Genomic DNA, 19,516 nt, shown 5'->3' with positions numbered 1-19,516 from the left:
TAAAGGCATCCAAATTGGCAAAGAAGAAGTCAAATTATCACTCTTCACAGATGATATGATACTATATGTGGAAAACCCAAAAGACTCCACTCCAAAACTGCTAGAACTTGTACAGGAATTCAGTAAAGTGTCAGGATATAAAATCAATGCACAGAAATCAGTTGCATTTCTCTACACCAACAAGACAGAAGAAAGAGAAATTAAGGAGTCCATCCCATTTACAATTGCACCCCAAACCATAAGATACCTAGGAATAAACCTAACCAAAGAGGCTAAGAATCTATACTCAGAAAACTATAAAGTACTCATGAAAGAAATTGAGGAAGACACAAAGAAATGGAAAAATGTTCCATGATCCTGGATTGGAAGAATAAATATTGTGAAAATGTCTATGCTACCTAAAGCAATCTACACATTTAATGCAATTCCTATCAAAGTACCATCCATCTTTTTCAAAGAAATGGAACAAATAATTCTAAAATTTATATGGAACCAGAAAAGACCTCGAATAGCCAAAGGGATTCTGGAAAAGAAAGCCAACGTTGGTGGCATCACATATCCAGACTTCAAGCTCTATTACAAAGCTGTCATCATCAAGACAGCATGGTACTGGCACAAAAACAGACACATAGATCAATGGAACAGAATAGAGAGCCCAGAAATAGACCCTCAACTCTATGGTCAACTAATCTTCGACAAAGCAGGAAAGAATGTCCAATGGAAAAAAGACAGCCTCTTCAATAAATGGTGCTGGGAAAATTGGACAGCCACATGCAGAAAAATGAAATTGGACCATTTCCTTACACCACACACAAAAATAGACTCAAAATGGATGAAGGACCTCAATGTGCGAAAGGAATCCATCAAAATCCTTGAGGAGAACACAGACAGCAACCTCTGCGACCTCAGCCGCAGCAACATCTTCCTAGGAACAACGCCAAAGGCAAGGGAAGCAAGGGCAAAAATGAACTATTGGGATTTCATCAAGATCAAAAGCTTTTGCACAGTAAAGGAAACAGTTATCAAAATCAAAAGACAACTGACAGAATGGGAGAAGATATTTGCAAACGACATATCTGATAAAGGACTAGTGTCTAGAATCTATAAAGAACTTAGCAAACTCAACACCCAAAGAACAAATAATCCAATCAAGAAATGGGCAGAGGACATGAACAGACATTTCTGCAAAGAAGACATCCAGATGGCCAACAGACACATGAAAAAGTGCTCCATATCACTCGGCATCAGGGAAATACAAATCAAAACCACAATGAGATATCACCTCACACCAGTCAGAATGGCTAAAATCAACAAGTCAGGAAATGACAGATGCTGGCTAGGATGCGGAGAAAGGGGAACCCTCCTACACTGTTGGTGGGAATGCAAGCTGGTGCAGCCACTCTGGAAAACAGCATGGAGGTTCCTCAAAATGTTGAAAATAGAACTGCACTATGACCCAGCAGTTGCACTATTGGGTATTTACCCTAAAGATACAAATGTAGTGATCCAAGGGGGCATGTGCACCCGAATGTTTATAGCAGCAATGTCCACAATAGCCAAATATGGAAAGAACCTAGATGTCCATCAACAGATGAATGGATCAAGAAGATGTGGTATATATACACAATGGAATACTATGCAGCCTTCAAAAGAAATGAAATCTTGCCATTTGTGACAACATGAATGGAACTAGAGCATATCATGCTTAGCGAAAGAAGTCAAGCAGAGAAAGACAACTATCATATGATCTCCCTGATATGAGGAAGTGGTGATGCAACATGGGGGCTTAAGTGGGTAGGAGAAGAATCAATGAAACAAGATGGGATTGGGAGGGAGACAAACCATAAGTGACTCTTAATCTCACAAAACAAACTGAGGGTTACTGGGGGGAGGGGGTTTGGGAGAAGGGGGTGGGATTATGGACATTGGGGAGGGTATGTGCTTTGGTGAGTGCTGTGAAGTGTGTAAGCCTGGTGATTCACAGACCTCTACCCCTGGGGATAAAAATATATGTTTATAAAAATAAAAAATTAATAATTCAAAAAATAAATAAATAAAAGTTGTCCTATGACGTAGTGGTGGCTGTTCTCTTGTCTTTTTTTATTTTCTTTCATGGTTGGTTTTCTGGAGGAGGGGCCTGCCACGTGGGTTTTCAGTCAATGATGTTCCCTGAGTTAAATCCTCCAGCCCCCCTCAAGGGGTGGACGTTGGGGAAACCAGTCCTTTCAGGCTTTTGTTCTCTGGAGGTTTTAATGTTCACTTTTTTTTTTCTTTTCTTTTTTTCTTTTCCTTGCCTTGACCGCTTTTGATGGTTTTTGTAGGTTTAGAGGAAAGCAAACTGCACACTGACCTGCCTCTGAGAGAGAAGCCTCAGTCTGGCTGCAGAGCCCAAATAAATCCCCCCTTGGCTGCTGGCAGGACAGGTTCTGAGTCACGGTCCCTGGGGATGCAGGATATTCTGTTTGTACCCAAAACTACGGCAGTGGTGGCTGTCTGAGCAGCTCCAGACTGCAGAGAGCTTCCAAGCAGCGATTGCACTGAGATTTTCCCTCTGGCCCAGGCTGGGAGTGCCTGGTCTTTCTGGATCTAAGAGTGCCAGGCTTGCGCATACCTCTCTCAGGGGAGTGTGGGGCGTGCTCCCATTTCAGGCTCTGGTGGAATGGTGAGGGTCTAAGAGCCCGGCGGGAGGGGGAGTGTCTCAGGCTCTGTAGCACTTGCCCTCTGGCTCTGGAACCTCTGTCTTCTGGCGAGGCTCCCTGTCCCTCACAGGAGCAGGACCGCTTCCGATCTTGGGCGTGCTGGCAGCTGAGGACCAAGACCTGGTTTCTCTGCTGCACTCTTTCTAGCTCAGTGCCAGGGGAGGCTGTCCTGGGTTTGGGGACTTAAGCCCCTGTCCCTAGTTGCCCCGATTCCCGCAATTTCTCCTTGAGATCCTTTGCTCTCATTGAGTGCTTTCAACCAGACTCCAAGTTAATGCTGGTCCCCAGATGCAGGGCACTCTGGGATTGGGGTATTACTTTCCAATTGGTTGCCTCTGGTGGCTCCCTCCCCCTTTTGTTTATCTTCCGAAATCAGTTCGAATTTTCACTTCGCTGTACCTGCCCACTGGCATCTTCTGCCTCTGTAGAGATCCAGACCTGTATAATTCTGATCTCAAGCTGTTTACATGGGTGATCGGAATTCTTTGGTAGGTAATCAGCTCACTTTAGGTTACAGGTTGAAAAGGTACCTCCTCCTACTTCCCCGCCATCTTGTCTCTGTATCTCTATTTTTAATTTCTTGAGTAATCTCCACACTGTTCTCCAAAGAGGCTACACCAACTTGCATTCCCACCAACAGTGTAACAGGGCTCCCCTTTCTCCACATCCCCTCCAACACATGTTGTTTCCTGTCTTGCTAATTTTGGCCATTCTAACTGGTGAAAGGTGATATCTCAATGTGGTTTTAATTTGAATCTCCCTGGTGGTTAGTGATGATGAACATTTTTTCATGTCTCTGATAGCCATTTGTATGTCTTCATTGGTGAAGTGTCTGTTCATATCTTCTGTTTATTTTTTGATATGATTATCTGTTTTGTGTGTGTTGAGTTAGAGGAGTTCTTTATAGATCCTGGATAACAACCTTGTGTCTATACTGTCACTTGCAAATATCTTCTCCCATTGCGTGGGTTGTCTCTTTGTTTTCTTGACTGTTTCCTTTGCTCTGCAGAAGCTTTTGATTTTGATGAAGTCCCAAAAGTTTATTTTTGCTTTTGTTTCCTTTGCCTTTGGAGACATAACTTGAAAGAAGTTGCTGTGGCTGATATCAAAGAGATTACTTCCTATGTTCTCCTCTGGGATTCTGATGGATTCCTGTCTCACGTTGAGGTCTTTTATCCATTTTGAGTTTATCTTTGTGTACAGTGTAAGAGAATGGTCAAATTTCATTCTTCTACATATAGTTGTCCAGTTTTCCCAGCACCATTTATTGAAGAGACTGTCCTTTTTCCACTGTATATTTTTCCTGTTTTGTTGAAGATTATTTGACCATCCGGGCTCTCTACGCTGTTCCACTGGTCTATGTGTCTGTTTATATGCCAGTACCATGCTGTCTTGGTGATCAAGATAAAGAGTCATATTGATATGAATACATTAATAGTAGGAGATCTTAACACACCTCTCTCAGAAATAGACAGATCATCGAAGCAGAAAATCAATAAAGAAACAAGGGCATTGAATGACACATTGAAACAGATGGACCTCATAGATATATACAGAACATTCCACCCTAAAACAACAGAATACTCATTCTTCTCAAGTGCACATGGAACCTTCTCAAGAATAGACTGCATACTGGGTCACAAATCAGTACTCAACTGATACCAAAAGACAGATTATTCCCTGCATATTCTCAGATCACAATGCTTTGAAACTGAAGCTTAATCACAAGGAAAAGTTCAGAAGGAACTCAAACACCTGGAAGCTAAAGGCCACCTTGCTTAAGTATGCTTGGATCAGCCAGGAGACCAAAGAAGAACTGAAACAATTCATGGAAACCAATGAGAATGAAGACACTTCAGTCCAAAACCTATGGGATACAGTAAAGGCAGTCCTAAGGGGGAAATACATAGCCATCCAAGCATCCCTCAAAAAAAATTGAACAATCCAGAACACACTAGCTGTCTCTACACCTTAAAGAACTGAAGAATCAACAACAAATCAAACCAACTCCACACATAAGAAGGGAAATCAAGATTAGAGCTGAGATCAATGAGGTAGAAACCAGAGATACAGTAGAACGTACCAATGAAACTAGAAACAGGGTTTTTGAAAGAATCGATAAGATCGATAAACCATTGGCCACACTAATCCAAAAGAAAAGAGAGAAAGCTCAAATTCATAAAATTATGAATGAAAAGGGAGAGATCACAACGAACACCAAGGAAATAGAAACAATCATCAGAAGTTATTATCAACAGTTATATGCCAATAAGCTAAGCAACCTAGATGAAATGGATGCATTCCTGGAAAACTATAAACTCCCAAACTTGAACCGGGAAGAAATTGACAACCTGAATAGACCGATATCTAGTAACGAGATTGAAGCAGTGATCAAAAACCTCCCAAAAAACAAGAGCCCAGGACCTGACGGATTCCCTGGGGAATTCTACCAAACTTTCAAAGAAGACATAACACCTATTCTCCTGAAGCTGCTTCAAAAAATTGAATCAGAAGGAAAACTTCCAGACTCTTTCTATGAAGCCAGCATTACCCTGATCCCCAAATCAGGCAAAGTCCCTACCAAAAAGGAGAATTTCAGACCAATATCATTGACCAATATGGATGCTAAGATTCTCAACAAGATCCTAGCAAACAGGACCCAATAGCACATTAAAATGATTATCCACCATGACCAGGTGGGATTCATCCCTGTGCTACAAGGATGGTTCAACATTCGTAAATCAATCAATGTGATAGAACAAATTAATAAGAGAAGAGAGAAGAACCACATGGTCCTCTCAATTGATGCAGAAAAAGCATTTGACAAAATCCAGCACCCGTTCCTGATTAAAAGTTTTTTTTTTTAAAGCCCACTTATTCATAATTTGTGTCATGAATTCAGGAGTGACTTAGAGGATGACTTTGGCTCAGTGTTTCTCACAGGTTATACTCAATATGTAAGCCAAACAAGCATGTTATCTAAAGACTTACTTGGAGCCTTAGGATCTGTTCCCAAGATAGCTCATTCACATGGCCGTTAGGTGGAGCCTTCAATTCCTTGCCACATAAGACCTCTCTACAAACTGAGTATCCTTATAGCATGACAGCCAGCTTTCTTTAGGGCAGTGATCTGAGGTGCAGAGAAGACAGAGATAGAGAAAACAAAGAAAGGACAAGATAAGGAAGCCACAGTGACTTTTATGATCCAGTCTCTGAAGTCAATTCTAGTCACATTTCCAGAATTATCCCCACTTTCTAATACCACAAAATCCAGAGCAAATTCCCACTTCCTTGAATCTTCCACAAAATCACTTAACAGAAGCCCAAATCCTTATTTATTTATTTATTTGAAAAAATTAAATTAATTTATTTATTTTCAGAAAAACAGTATTCATTATTTTTTCACCACACTCAGTGCTCCATGCAATCTGTGCCCTCTATAATACCCACCACCTGGTACCCCAACCTCCCACCCCACCCCCGTCACTTGAAACCCTTCAGTTGTTTTTCAGAGTCCATAGTCTCTCATGATTCACCTCCCCTTCTAATTTATCCCAACTCCCTTCTCCTCTCTAAGACCCCTTGTCCTCCCTGATATTTGTTATGCTCCACAAATAAGTGAAACCATATGATAGATGACTCTCTCTGCTTGACTTATTTCATTCAGCATAATCTCTTCCAGTCCCATCCATGTTGCTACAAAAGTTGGATATTCATCCTTTCTGATGGAGGCATAATTCTCCATAGTGTATACAAAAGCCCAAATTCTATGTCATCACTAATATTCACTTATTGAGACACCCCTCATTGAGTCTCCAATGTGTGCATTCTGCCTCACTGCAATGAGTAAAAAGACCAACTTTGCTTGATTACAGATGTGATTCCAGTGTTCTTTAGGCTAGAGAATGATGATAGCATGATGGTACTCAACTGGTTGGCCACACCAGGGTGACAATACAGTTTCCAAAACCCTCTCACTCCTTGTTTCTACATATCTGGTCTCCATACTGATCAAGTCTGTGAGGGACAGAGTCCACTGCAGATGCCTATATCAAGGAATAGTTAGATTGCGTGTGATATGGTAGAACTGATTAGGACAGAAAGCAGCAAATGAAAGCCCTGGCCAGAAGGCTCCAGCAGCAGTCCTTGTGTTCATTTCCCTGATCCCTGACACACTCTCTTTTAGGGATAGGTTGGCACAGAGGCTGGGGTTGTGGAATTCATGTGGGATAAGCTCTGAAAAGAGGAATAGGTTGGCACAGAGGCTGGGGCTGTGGAATTCATGTGGGATAAGCTCTGAAAAGAGGCTTTATTTCCATATGTTCTTCCCTTTTATCTGATCATCAGGCACAAAGGTATCAAGCATTTGGACACCTCCAATGAGGTGCACTTCTTGCATGGGTTGCGGGTGATGGACCCTTCCCTGCCCCCATCAGGGCCCAAGAACCACTGTGGGGAAGGTGCCCCGGAAACAGCTGTAGGTCTCTAGGGAAGTGGCTTTGGTTATGTCCTTTTCTATTCTTCATCTCCAATTAAATTGTATCTTTCCTAAGAATACCTCTTGTGCCTGTGTGTTACTCTCAGTTTGTAATACTTTGTCCCAGAAATTGTCTCTGAATTGACACCCTTATTCCTGGAATCCCTGACTGTAGTCCCCATCTCCAGCTCTAGTGCATAACTGTGGACTCTACTGATCCACTTGGTTTCTTATAATACTTTGGTCACTCTCTTGATGATCACAGAATTCCCCTCCACGAACTGACTCTTGTAACCCCACCATTCTGAAACTTCTGTGCTCAAGAAAGCAAATGTTTGGATGTAAATACTTCATCTTCTCCATAGCCATATCCAAAGGCAGAAAAAAACAAACCGAGAAAAAGCAAGATTTTACACTATCCTCCATCCCACCAAAATAAAAAAAAGCAACGTGAAGGAGTGTCTGGAAGTTCTTAACACCTTAACCTTCATAGTGATGAAGAAAGGTGATGTAATGGTAGGAAGGAATTCTTTCTGGAGGCTGAGTAAAGCAGTCATAAAGGCATGACCTAAGGTAGAATAATAGCCGTGGAATCTCAGGACCCTGCTCACGCACCAGCAGGATGTTATTATAGACCATAAAATCCACAGAATTGCCTTATCACCAGTGCTCTGTCTGGTATCTGCTCAGCATTTTTTAAAATTTTATTATATTACTTTTAAATTTAATATTATTTTCTCAGTGTTCCAAGATTCATTGTTTATGCACCACACCCAGTTCTCCATGCAATGCCTGGCCTCCTTTTTACCCACCACCAGGCTCACCCATCACCCCACCCACTCCCCTCCAAAACCCTCAGTTTGTTTCTCAGAGTCAACAGTCTCTCATGGTTCGTCTTCCCCTCCAATTTCCCCCAACTCACTTCTCCTCTTCTCCCAACGTCCTCAGTGCTATTCCTTATGCTCCACAAGTAAGCAAAACCATATGATAATTGACTCTCTCTGCTGGACTTATTTCACTCAGCATGATCTCCTCCAGTCCCGTCCATGTTGATACAATGGTTGGGTATTCATCCTTTCTGATAGAGGCATAATATTCCTTTGTATATATGGATCATATCTTCTTTATCCATTCGTCTGTTGAAGGGCATCTTGATTCTTGACAGAGTTTGGAGACTGTAGCCATTGCTGCTATGAACATTGGGGTATAGATTTCCCTTCTTTTTACTGCATCTGTATCTTTGGGTCAAATACCCAGTAGTGCAATTGTGGGGCCATAAGGTAGCTCTATTTTTGATTTCTTAATGAATCTCCACACTGCTTTCCAAACTGGCTACACCAACTTGCATCCCCACCAACAGTGTAAGAGGGTTCCTCTTTCCCCACATCCTCTCCAACACTTACTTGGAGTTTGGAGTTGTTTGCTGTCTTGTTAATTTTGGCCACTCTAACTGGTGTAAGTTGGTATCTCAATGTGGTTTTAATTTGCATCTCCCTGATGGCTAATGATGATGAAAATTTTTTCATGTGTCTGTTAGCATTTATATGTCTTCTTTGGAGAAGTGTCTGTTCACGTCTTCTGCTGATTTTTTGGACATGATTATCTGTTTTTTTGAGTGTTGAGTTTGAGAAGTTCTTTATAGATCTGGATATTAGTCCTTTTCTGTAGTATCATTGTGAATATCTTCTCCCATTCCATGGGTTGCCTCTTTGTTTTGTTAAATGTTTCCTTTACTGTGCAGAAACTTTTGATTTTAATGAAGTCCCAAAAGTTCATTTTTGCTTTTGTTTCCTTAGCCCTTGGAGACATGTCTTGAAGAAGGTGCTGTGGCTGATATTGGTTACTGCCTATGTTCTCCTCTAGGATTTTGATGGATTCCTGCCTCACATTGAGGTCCTCTATCCATTTCAAGTTTATCTTTGTGTATGGTGTAAGAGAATGGTCAAGTTTAATTCTTCTATACATAGCTGTCCAATTTTCCCAGCACCATACATTGAAGAGAGTGTCTTTTGTCCACTGTATATTTTTTCCTGCTTTGTCAAAGATTACTTGACCATAAAGTTGAGGGTCCTTATCCAGGCTCTCTACTCTGTTCCACTGGTCTATGTGTCTGTTTTTGTGCCAGTACCATGCTGTCTTGGTGAGCACAGCTATGTAGTAAAGATTGAAATCAGGTAACGTGATGTCCCCAGTTTTGTTTTTCCTTTTCAACATTTCCTTAGCAAATCAGGGTCTCTTCTGGTTCCATACAAATTTTAGGATTGTTTGTTCCAGCACTTTGAATTTTGTGTTCCAGCACAGTGGAATTTTGATCAGGATGGCATTGAAAGTATAGATTGCTCTAGGCAGTACAGACATCTTAGCATTTATTCTTCCAATCCATGAGCATGGAATGCTTTTCCATCTTTTTCTGTCTTCTTCTATATCTATCATGAGTGTTCCATAGTTCCTTGAGTACAGATCCTTTACCTCTTTGGTTAGGTTCATTCCCAAGTATCATATGGTTCTTGGTGTTACAGTAAATGGAATTGATTCTCTAATTTCCCTTTCTATATTTTCTTTGTCAGTGCATGAGAAAGCAACTGATTCTGTACATTGATTTTGTATCCTGCCACATTACTGAATTGCTGTATGAGTTCTAGTAGTTTGGGGGTAGTCTTTTGGGTCTTCCATATCAAGTATCATGTCATCTGCGAAGAGAGAGTTTGACTTCTTCATTGCCAATTTGAGTACCTTTTATTTCTCTTTGTTGTCTGACTGCCTGTTGTTAGGACTTTTAATACTATGTTGAACAAGAGTGGTGAGGGTGGGCATCCTTGTTGTTTTCCTGATCTCAAAGGGAAAGCTGCCATCTTTTTCCCATTGAGGATGATATTTGCTGTGGTTTTTCATAGATAGATTTTATGAAGTGGAGAAATGTTCCCTCTATCCCTGTACTTTGAAGCATTTTAATCAGGAAGGGATGCTGTATCTTGTCAAATGCTTGTCAATTGAGAGGACCATGTGGTTCTTCTCTCTTCTTGTATTGATTTGTTCTATCACATTGGTTGATTTACGAATGTTGAACCACCCTTGCATCGCAGGGATAAATCCCACCTGGTCATGGTGGATAATCTTTTTAATGTGCTGTTGGATCCTATTAGCTAGGACCTTGTTGAGAATCTTGGAATCCAGATTCATCAGAGCTGTTGGTCTGAAATTCTCCTTTTTGATGTGCTCTTGGCCTGGTTTGGGGATCAGGGTAATGCTGGCTTCATAAAAAGAGCCTGGAAGTTTTCCTTCTGATTCAGTTTGTTTTTAAACAGTTTCAGGAGAATAGGTGTTATTTCTTCTTTGAAAGTTTGGCACAGACTGCATGGAGCACTGGATGTGGCGCAAAAACAATGAATACTGTTACACTGAAAAGAAATTTAAAAAAAAAAAAAGTTTGGTAGAATTCCCCAGGGAATCCATCAGGTCCCAGGCTCTTGTTTTTGGGGAGGTTTTTGATCACTGCTTCAATCCGTTACTAGATATTGGTCTCTTCAGGTTGTCAGTTTCTCCTTGTTTCAGTCTTGGAAGTTTATAGGTTTCCAGGAATGCATCAGTTTCTTCTAGGTTGCTTAATTTACTGGCGTATAACTGTTGATAATAATTTATGATTGTTTCTTTTTCCTTGGTGTTAGTTGTGATCTCTTCCCTTTCATTCATAATTTTATAAATTTGGGTCTTCTATTCTTTTGGATTATTTTGGTGAGTGGTTTTTCGACCTTATTGTTTCAAAGAACCAGCTTCTAGTTCTGTTGATGTGTTCTACTGTATCTCTAGTTTGTAACTCATTAATCTCTGCCCTAATCTTGATTATTTCACTTGTTTTTCATGGGATTGTCTTAATTTGTTGTTGATTATCCAGTTCTTTAATGTGTAAAGAGAGCTAGTGTAATCTTGATTTTTCAATTTTTTTTCTTTTTGAGTGAGGCTTGGATGTCTATGTATTTCTCCTTTAGGACCGCCTTTGCCATATCCCATAGGTTGTGGACTTATATGTCTTCATTCTCATTGGTTTCCATGAATTTTTTAAGTTCTTCTTTGATTTCCTGATTGATCCAAACATTCCTTTTTTTTTTAATCCAAAATTCTTAAGCAGGGTGGTCTTTAGCTTCCAAGTGTTTGAATTCCTTCCAAACTTCTTCTTGTGGTTGAGTTCCAGTTTCAAAGCATTGTGGTCTGAGAATATGCAGGGAATTATCTCACTCTTTTGGTATTTGTTGAACACTGATTTGTGACCCAGTATGTGGTCTATTCTGGAGAAAGTTTCATTAGTGCTCAAGAAGAATGAGCATTCTGTTGTTTTAGGGTGGAATGCTCTATATATATTTGTGAGGTCCATCTGGTCCAATGTGTAATTCAAAGCTCTTGTTTCTTTATTGATTTTCTGCTTGGATGATCTATTACTGAGAATGGCATGTTAAGATCCCCTACTATTAATGTATTCATATCAATATTACTCTTTATTTTGATTAACAGTTGGCTTATGTAGTTGGCTGCTCCCATATTGGGGGCATAAATATTTACAGTTGTTAGATCTTCTTGGTGGATAGACCCTTTAAGAATGATATAGTGTCCTTCTGTATCTCTTAATGCAGTCTTTAGTTTATAATCTAATTTATCTGATATGAGAATTGCTACCCCAGCTTTCTTTTGAGGCCCGTTGGCACGAAAGATGTCTCAAAAGGCAAAAGAAACAAAAGCAAAAATGAACTTTTGGGACTTCATCAAGATCAAAAGCTTCTGCATAACAAAGGAGTGGTAAACAAAACAAAGAGGTGACCCACGGAATGGGAGAAGATATTCACAAATGACACTACAGACAAAGGGCTGATATCCAAGATGTATAAAGAACTCCTCAGGGCACCTGGGTGGCTCAGTGGCTTAAACCTCTGCTTTTAGCTCAAGTCATGATCTCACGGTCCCGGGATCAAGCCCCACATTGGACTCTGCTCAGCGGGGACCCTGCTTCCCCCATTCTCTCTGCCTGCCTCTCTGCCTACTTGTGATTTCTCTGTGTCAAATAGATAAATAAAATCTTAAAAAGAGAACTCCTCAAAATCAACACTCAAAAAACAGATAATCACGTCCAAAAAATGGACAGAAGATGTGAAAAGATACTTCTCCAAAGATGACATACAGATGGCTAACAGACATATGAAAAAATGTTCATCATCATTAGCTATCAGCAAGATGCAAATCAAAACCACATTGAAATACCACCTTACACCAGTTAGAGTGGCCAAAATTAACAAGACAGTAAACAACATGTGTTGGAGAGGATGTGGAGAAAGGAGAACCCTCTTATATTGTTGGTAGGAATGCAAGTTGGTGCAGCCATATTGGAAAGCAGTGTGGAGATTCCTTAAGAAATCAAAAATGGAGCTACCTTATGACCCCACAATTGCACTACTGGGTATTTGCCCCAAAGATACAGATGCAGTAAAAAGAAGGGTCATCTGTACCCTAATGTTCATAGCAGCAATGGCCACAGTCGCCAAATTCTGGAAAGAGCCAAGATGCCCTTCATCAGACAAATGAACAAAGAAGATGTGGTCCATATATACAATTGAATATTATGCCTCCAACAGAAAGTATGAATATCCAACTTTTGTGTCGATATGGACGGGACTGGAGAGATTTAGATGTTTTAGAGATTTAAGTGTTCTTTCAACATTGTTTAAATGATTTTGTGCTGAGTGAAATAAGTCAAGCAGAAAGAGTCAATTATCATAAGATTTCACTTGCTTGTGGAGCATAAGGAATAACACGGAGGACGTTGGGAGAAGGAGAGGAGAAGTGATTTGGGGGAAATTGGAGGGGAAGATGAACCATGAGAGACTGTTGACTCTGAGAAACAAACTGAGGGTTTTGGAGGGGAGTGGGTGGGGTGATGGGTGAGCCTTGTGGTGGGTAATAAGGAGGCCAGGTATTGCATGGAGAACTGGGTGTGGTGCATAAACAATGAATCTTGGAACACTGAGAAAATAAAATTCAATTAAAAAATAAAGCAAACAAAAGAAGACAGGCCCTTAAATACAGAGAATAAACAGATGATTGACAGAGGTGATGTGGGAGGGGGACTGAATTAGGAAGAAATTGACAGCCTGGTAAGCATTTATTAATTGCTCAATGCATGAATGAGCCTTAGCTATCATCCAATCCATTTCCTCTCTATTTGGTGCTAGATTATTTTGCCAGATCCGTCATAACAGAATGCCACAAACCAGGTGACTAAAATAAAGAAATTTATTTTTTCATAGTTCTGCAGGCCAGAAGTCCAAGATCAGTGTCAGCAGGTTTAGTTTCTTCTGAGACCTCTCTCCTTGACTTGCAGATGGATGCCCTTTGTTGCCTCTTCACATGGTCATTCTTCTTTGCTTATACATCCCTGGTGTCTCCTCTTTATGTCCTAATCTCCTCTTCATTTAAGGATACCAGTCAAAATGGATTAAGGCACATCCTTAAAGGCTGATATTAACCTAATTACCTTTTTAAAAGTCCTATCTTCAAATACAGTCACATTTTCAGATACTGGCTGTTAAAGCTTGAGCATAGAAATTTGAGGAGAACACAATCCAGTTAATAAAAAGTGCTGCCACTTTTTAGTATAGAGGGTGAAAGGAACTCCTAATGTTCTAGTGGCAGAAGGTTTTCCAGCTTCTAGAAAAGTATCTCCTAGGTCTTTCAAGGCCTTCATCTTTCCCAGACTTCCTCTTTATCAATATGTTGCCCCTATTTACCAAACTTCCCATCTGATAGTTTTTCTGAAATGCCCTTCCATTTTCCTCTTGAAGACACCTATGCCTTTCCTGGCAATAGGTTTTCTGTCCTTAAACTTCTCCTTCAGCTTATTTGTGGATGCCACTGACCTCTCTGAAGAGAGAGTACATGCTCATACAACTTAGAAAATTGGAAGAGAAATAATGATAAAGCCCACAAACAAGAATGTCTTCTATTTAGTGTTGAATTGTGTCCCTCTCAAAATTTACATGTTGAAGTCTTAACCCACAGTTCCTCAGAATGTGACCTTATTTGGAAATATAACTATTGCATGTATAGTTAGTTAAGATGAAGTCATAGAGGGAGTAAGATGGATACCTGTCAAATATGATTAGTGTCCTTATAAAAGGGAGAAATTTATACAGATATGCATACAGCGAAGATGGCATGAAGAGACAAAAGGTGAGGAGAGCCATCTATAAGCCAAAAAACAAAACAAAACCAAACAAAAACACAGAGGTCTGGAAAAGATTCTTCCCTCAAAGCCCCCAGAAGGAATGAACTCTGCCAACACCTTGATTTCAGATACCTCACCTCCAGAAATATGAGACAATAAATTTTTTATGTGCATGTCCCAAACCTCCCAAATCTTTCCTCTTGTCTTGTGTTAGTTAGGTTAGGAGTACAGGCTTTGGTAACAGAATACCTCTGATTCTGGGTTCCTTCACTCACTAGTCATATGATCTTATGCAATTTAACTTCATTCTGTGCCTAAATCCCCATCTGTAAAAAGGGATGTAATATTACCAATCTTGTGGTGTTATTTTAAAGATTAAATGAGGTAATTTAGTTATAGATCATGTAATTGTAGCTCATGTTGTCAGTGTAATTTCTCATCTAGATGATGCTTGTGCCTGCACTCTTTGTAGGAGAATGGGTTCAGGATAGACACTGAGAAAGATAAGTAGCTTCTAAATTCCAGATTTTGGGTTGTTATGCTTTCCTCCATATCCAACTTGTGAGGTCATCCTGACTTTAAGACAGGCATTTAAGATGGTCTATCAGCTATCCCTGAAGTTCCCAGAAGTCCAAGGCAATGGGCATCTCTTCAACTGGGAAGTCAAAACAAAATCTCTCAAACCAGTGCTGAAGATTCAAATTCACATGAAGAAATTGGCAATAGGTAGACCCGAGTTACCAAGACCTTCTATTACCTCTTTGTCTCTGATTTTTGGGTTTTGAGGTGAGGTTGTATGTGAAGAGAGTCTTCTCACACTTTCAGACAGCATGTTTCCCAGAGAAATTGCCCTCCTACCTACTTATTCTACTGCTGAGGTACTCACCTTGGGAAGATAGTCATCACTCCAGCATAAAGTAGATAGTTGCCAACCATAGTGCTTTGGTCCATTCCCCTGCCTAGACCATCTCAGGGCTAAGCCACCATAAGGCCATAAGGAACATGGTTTACCAAGGAGCAACTGGAAATGTAGATTAGTTACTAGGAATGGGGGCAATAGGAAATTGGGACTGGCTTGTAGTTACAAGCCATTTCTTTTTAAGATGATGGAAGTATTCTTGAATTAAATTGTGGTGATGATTATACAACATAAAAACTAAAAACCTATGAATTTTAAAGCAGGGAGTTTTGTGTTATATGAAGTATATCTTAGTAAAAAATATAGCAGAAGGGAGTGACTTGCACAGCAGTGAAAGACTACATCATTTTAGAGAATAGTTAAATTATCATAAATTTTTGGTAGAAATAAAAATATCAAAGGGCACTGTTGATAAGAGTTCAGAAAGCAATAGAGAACATGTTTTTGAAAACTGGAGAAAAGGGTAATCTTATAAATTGGCAGATAGCTCAACTTATTGTGTCTTACATTTGGGTAGAAAGCAGAACTTGTAAGGAAAGAACTTGATGATCTGAGGAGAATTCCAAGTAAAATGTTAAAGGTGTAGCCTGTTTTCTTCTTGCTGCTTATAGTAAAAAAGAAATTGAAGAATGTTAAACATAAAAACCCTAGTATTAATGATTTGGGAAATTCTCAGCCTATTCAAATTGTAAATGATGTCAAAACTAAGATATTCATGGGTGCCTGAGTGGGTCAGCTGGTTAAGCATCTGCCTTTGGCTCAAGTCCTGATCTCAGTGTCCTGGGACCGAGCACTGCATTGAACCCCACATTAAACTCCAAAATGAGCCCCACATTGAGCCTTCTATTGGGCTCCCTTCTCAGTGGAAAGCATGCTTCTCCCTCTCCTTCTGCCCCTCCCCCACCCAGCTTATGCACTCTCTCAAATAAATAAATAAATAAATAAATAAAATCTTTTAAACATTAATAATATAGTAAAATAAAACTAAGAGGTTCACTATGAGGAAAGCATGCTGTAAAGTCAAAGCCATGGGTATAGCTGGACAACCTTTTGCTCGAGCTTTTAAAGGATGAAAATACCAGAATATTTATTCATACAGAGGTCTCTTTAAGGATATTAAACAAGTGACTCATGGAACCAATTAACCATTTCAGCAGAATCCTGTCAGAAACAAGTTTATCCAGGAAAGATTTGTGAAAGATTCTCTGGTCAAATGCAATGAATCCCTGACTTATACAAAGTAAATTCATAGCTTGATCTGAGTGGGATAGAAAAAAGATCAAATGAAGGAAGTCTGTTGGACTTCCAAATTCTGCAAGCAGGATAGAGACTGATAAAAATACTCAGCTTCAAACATGAACTCTCCTTCAAGAAAAATGGAAGAATGACCTTAAGGACAGAGCTTTGGATATAAAGGGGAAAGAGGCCAGAGCCTTCAGCCACAGAGTTATTCCTAGGCCTTCAAGCCTAATGGAGTTTGCCTGGTTGGATATCAAAATTGCTTGTAGGGAATGCCTCTGTTCATTTTCTCCCATTTGGAATGGGAATGTCTATTAATTATTATCTTATTCCTATTCTACCACTTTAATTCACCAATGCACTGATAGAAATTTTTCCCCAGGGAGGCTCATACCCAGTTTCTCACATCCCTGATTAAATGATTTACATTTGAGATTTTGGACTTTTATCGAAATGTAATGTGTTGGGACTTTGGGGGATATTGAGGTGAGCTGAATGTACTTTGCATGTAGGATAGATATCAATTTTATATCTATAAATGTCAGAAGACAGATTATCATAAGTTGAATAATAGTCTCTAAGGATATCCATGTCTCAGTCCCTGGAACTTGTAAATGTCTTACATAGCAAAGGGACTTTGCAGATGTAAATAAGTTAAGGATATTCAGATGCAGAGATTATTCTGGTGGGATCTAAATGTAATAACAAGTGTCTGTATTAACAAAAAGGAGAGGGAGATTTGATGCAGAAGAAAAAAAAAACAGTGTGATGACTGAAGCAAGATGCTATGTGTTGGTTTTGATGATGGAAAGATGGGTCATAGTTCAAGGAATCCAAGAATGCAGCTCTAGGAGGAAGCCAAGATTGTGGAGGAGTAGGGGAACCTATTTCAACTGGTCCCCTGAATTTAGCTGGGTATCTATCAAGCCATTTTGAACATCCATGAAATCAGCCTGAGATGTAAGAATATATATCTGGATCTCTACAACCAGAAAAGCAACTGCTTTTTGGAAGGTAGGACATGTGGAGTCATGAATCTGTGGGGTGATGTCAGAAGATAAACAAAAGGAGGGAGCCTCCATAAGCTGGCTCTTGGAAAATAATATAACACTGGAGCACAAAATCGGAATCCTTAGAAATCTACTCTAGCAACAGACATCCCTCTCTGAAAGGGGTTCTGGAAATGAAAAGGCAGAATTCTAGGTATGGCATTGTGGCATTGGGAACTGAGGAGTCACAGATCAAACAGGAGTACCTGAACCAGTACAGTTCCTGAGCAGTGGAGCCTGGGAGCAGGTTATGGTAAGCAAGCCCAGGAGGGGACTCTCAGCTCAGGTTGCCATAAACCATGAGCCAGGCTAGTCGGTAATTCCTCTTTTTTTGAGCAGCTTGAAAAAAACTAGAACCTGTTCCCACAAATGGGCAAAAGATTGCAGAGCAGTAGTGGCCTAGAAAGGATATTAGGACAACACCCACACATGATCCATGAGCTTTGGGTGCATGCAGGAGCCCAGGACCACTCACAGTTTTAGAATCACAAAGGACAGTGGCACTCATGGGCCCCTGGGACTACCTTTGAGAGGGTTGCAGTGGGTGTGTACCATGGGAGGATGCAGTTAGCAGCATATATAGAAGTGGAGACTATTTGTCCTGAAGGTTTATTTAACAAGGGAAGACTGTAATCTTTCTGCTCTGGGCCAGAGGTTTGGGTGCTGCCATTTTTTCTCTGATCCTTTGAAGAGGTGCAGAAAGTGTCCAGGAAACAAAAGCCACACAGAGGACCAGTTTTCACTGAGACCATCCCTCTGACAGGGGGTGGGACAACTCCACTCAGGCAGGGATCCTTGAGAAGCAGCATTGCATACCCCTCCCGCAGAAGACAGTCTGGAAGAACAGATACATGACAACCTATGGACCCCATAAGACTATACAATTCCAAAGTCAGGGGAAAATAATATATTGAGCTCCAGATGTTGCCTCACAACCATTTGTTTTTCTGATAAAATTCTCCTTTTTTTTCTTTTTCCTACACTTTTTCTCTTTTTTTTTCTATTTACCATTTTCTCCTTTCAACTAGATGACTAATATACTAACGTATTTCACTTTTTAAGTTGTATTTTTTTCATATCTGCATTTTTATATATATATATATGTGTGTTGTTTAGTCTTTTTTTCCACTCTATTAATTTTATCTATCTATCTATCTATGCATCTATCCAGTTTCCTTGCAATTTTGAGATGTAGAGTATTATAAAACAGAGACCCAAATTCACCCAGGAACAAGTGGAACACCCTGCTTTGTCCACACTGAAAGATTACAGTCCTTCTTCCCCTCCCCCCTTTCTAAAATTTTATTCTTGTGTATCATTTTGGCTTTGTTTTTCTGTGATGGCTTCTGACCACTCCAGATTTTGCTAAGGTGTATTTTGCTTGGGTTGTGGTTGGATTCTGTTCATTCTCCCACCATTGTTCTTTGGGCAAAATGACAGTGAGGAACTCACACAAAAACAAACAAAAGAAAGTGTTCTCTGCCACAGAGCTAATTGATATAGATAAAAGTAAAATGTCAGAGATAGAATTCAGGATAGCAATCGTAAAGTTAATGGCTAGATTTCAAGAAAGTATAAGTGACAATATAGAATCTCAAAGAGCAGAAATAAGATCTAAGCAGGCCAAATGTAAAAATTCTATGAATGAGATCTGGCCTCAATGGGATACTCTAATAGCTAGGCAATGAGTCAGAAGAGAGAATAAGTGATCTAGAAGATAAGCTGATAGAAAGGATGGAACTTGAGAAAAACATAGACAGGCAGCTAGTAACCCATGATAAAAGGCTTGGAGAGCTTAATGATGCCATGAAATGTTCCAATGTTAGAATTATTTTGAACCCTGATGGGGATGGAAAGAGAAAAGAGGTTTGAAGATATATTTGAGCAAATTATAGCTGAGACCTTCCATAAACTTGGGAAGGAAAC

Source organism: Mustela nivalis (assembly GCF_964662115.1).
Source record: "Mustela nivalis genome assembly, chromosome: X".
Lineage (NCBI taxonomy): Eukaryota > Metazoa > Chordata > Mammalia > Carnivora > Mustelidae > Mustela > Mustela nivalis.
This window is presented reverse-complemented; position numbering follows the sequence as displayed.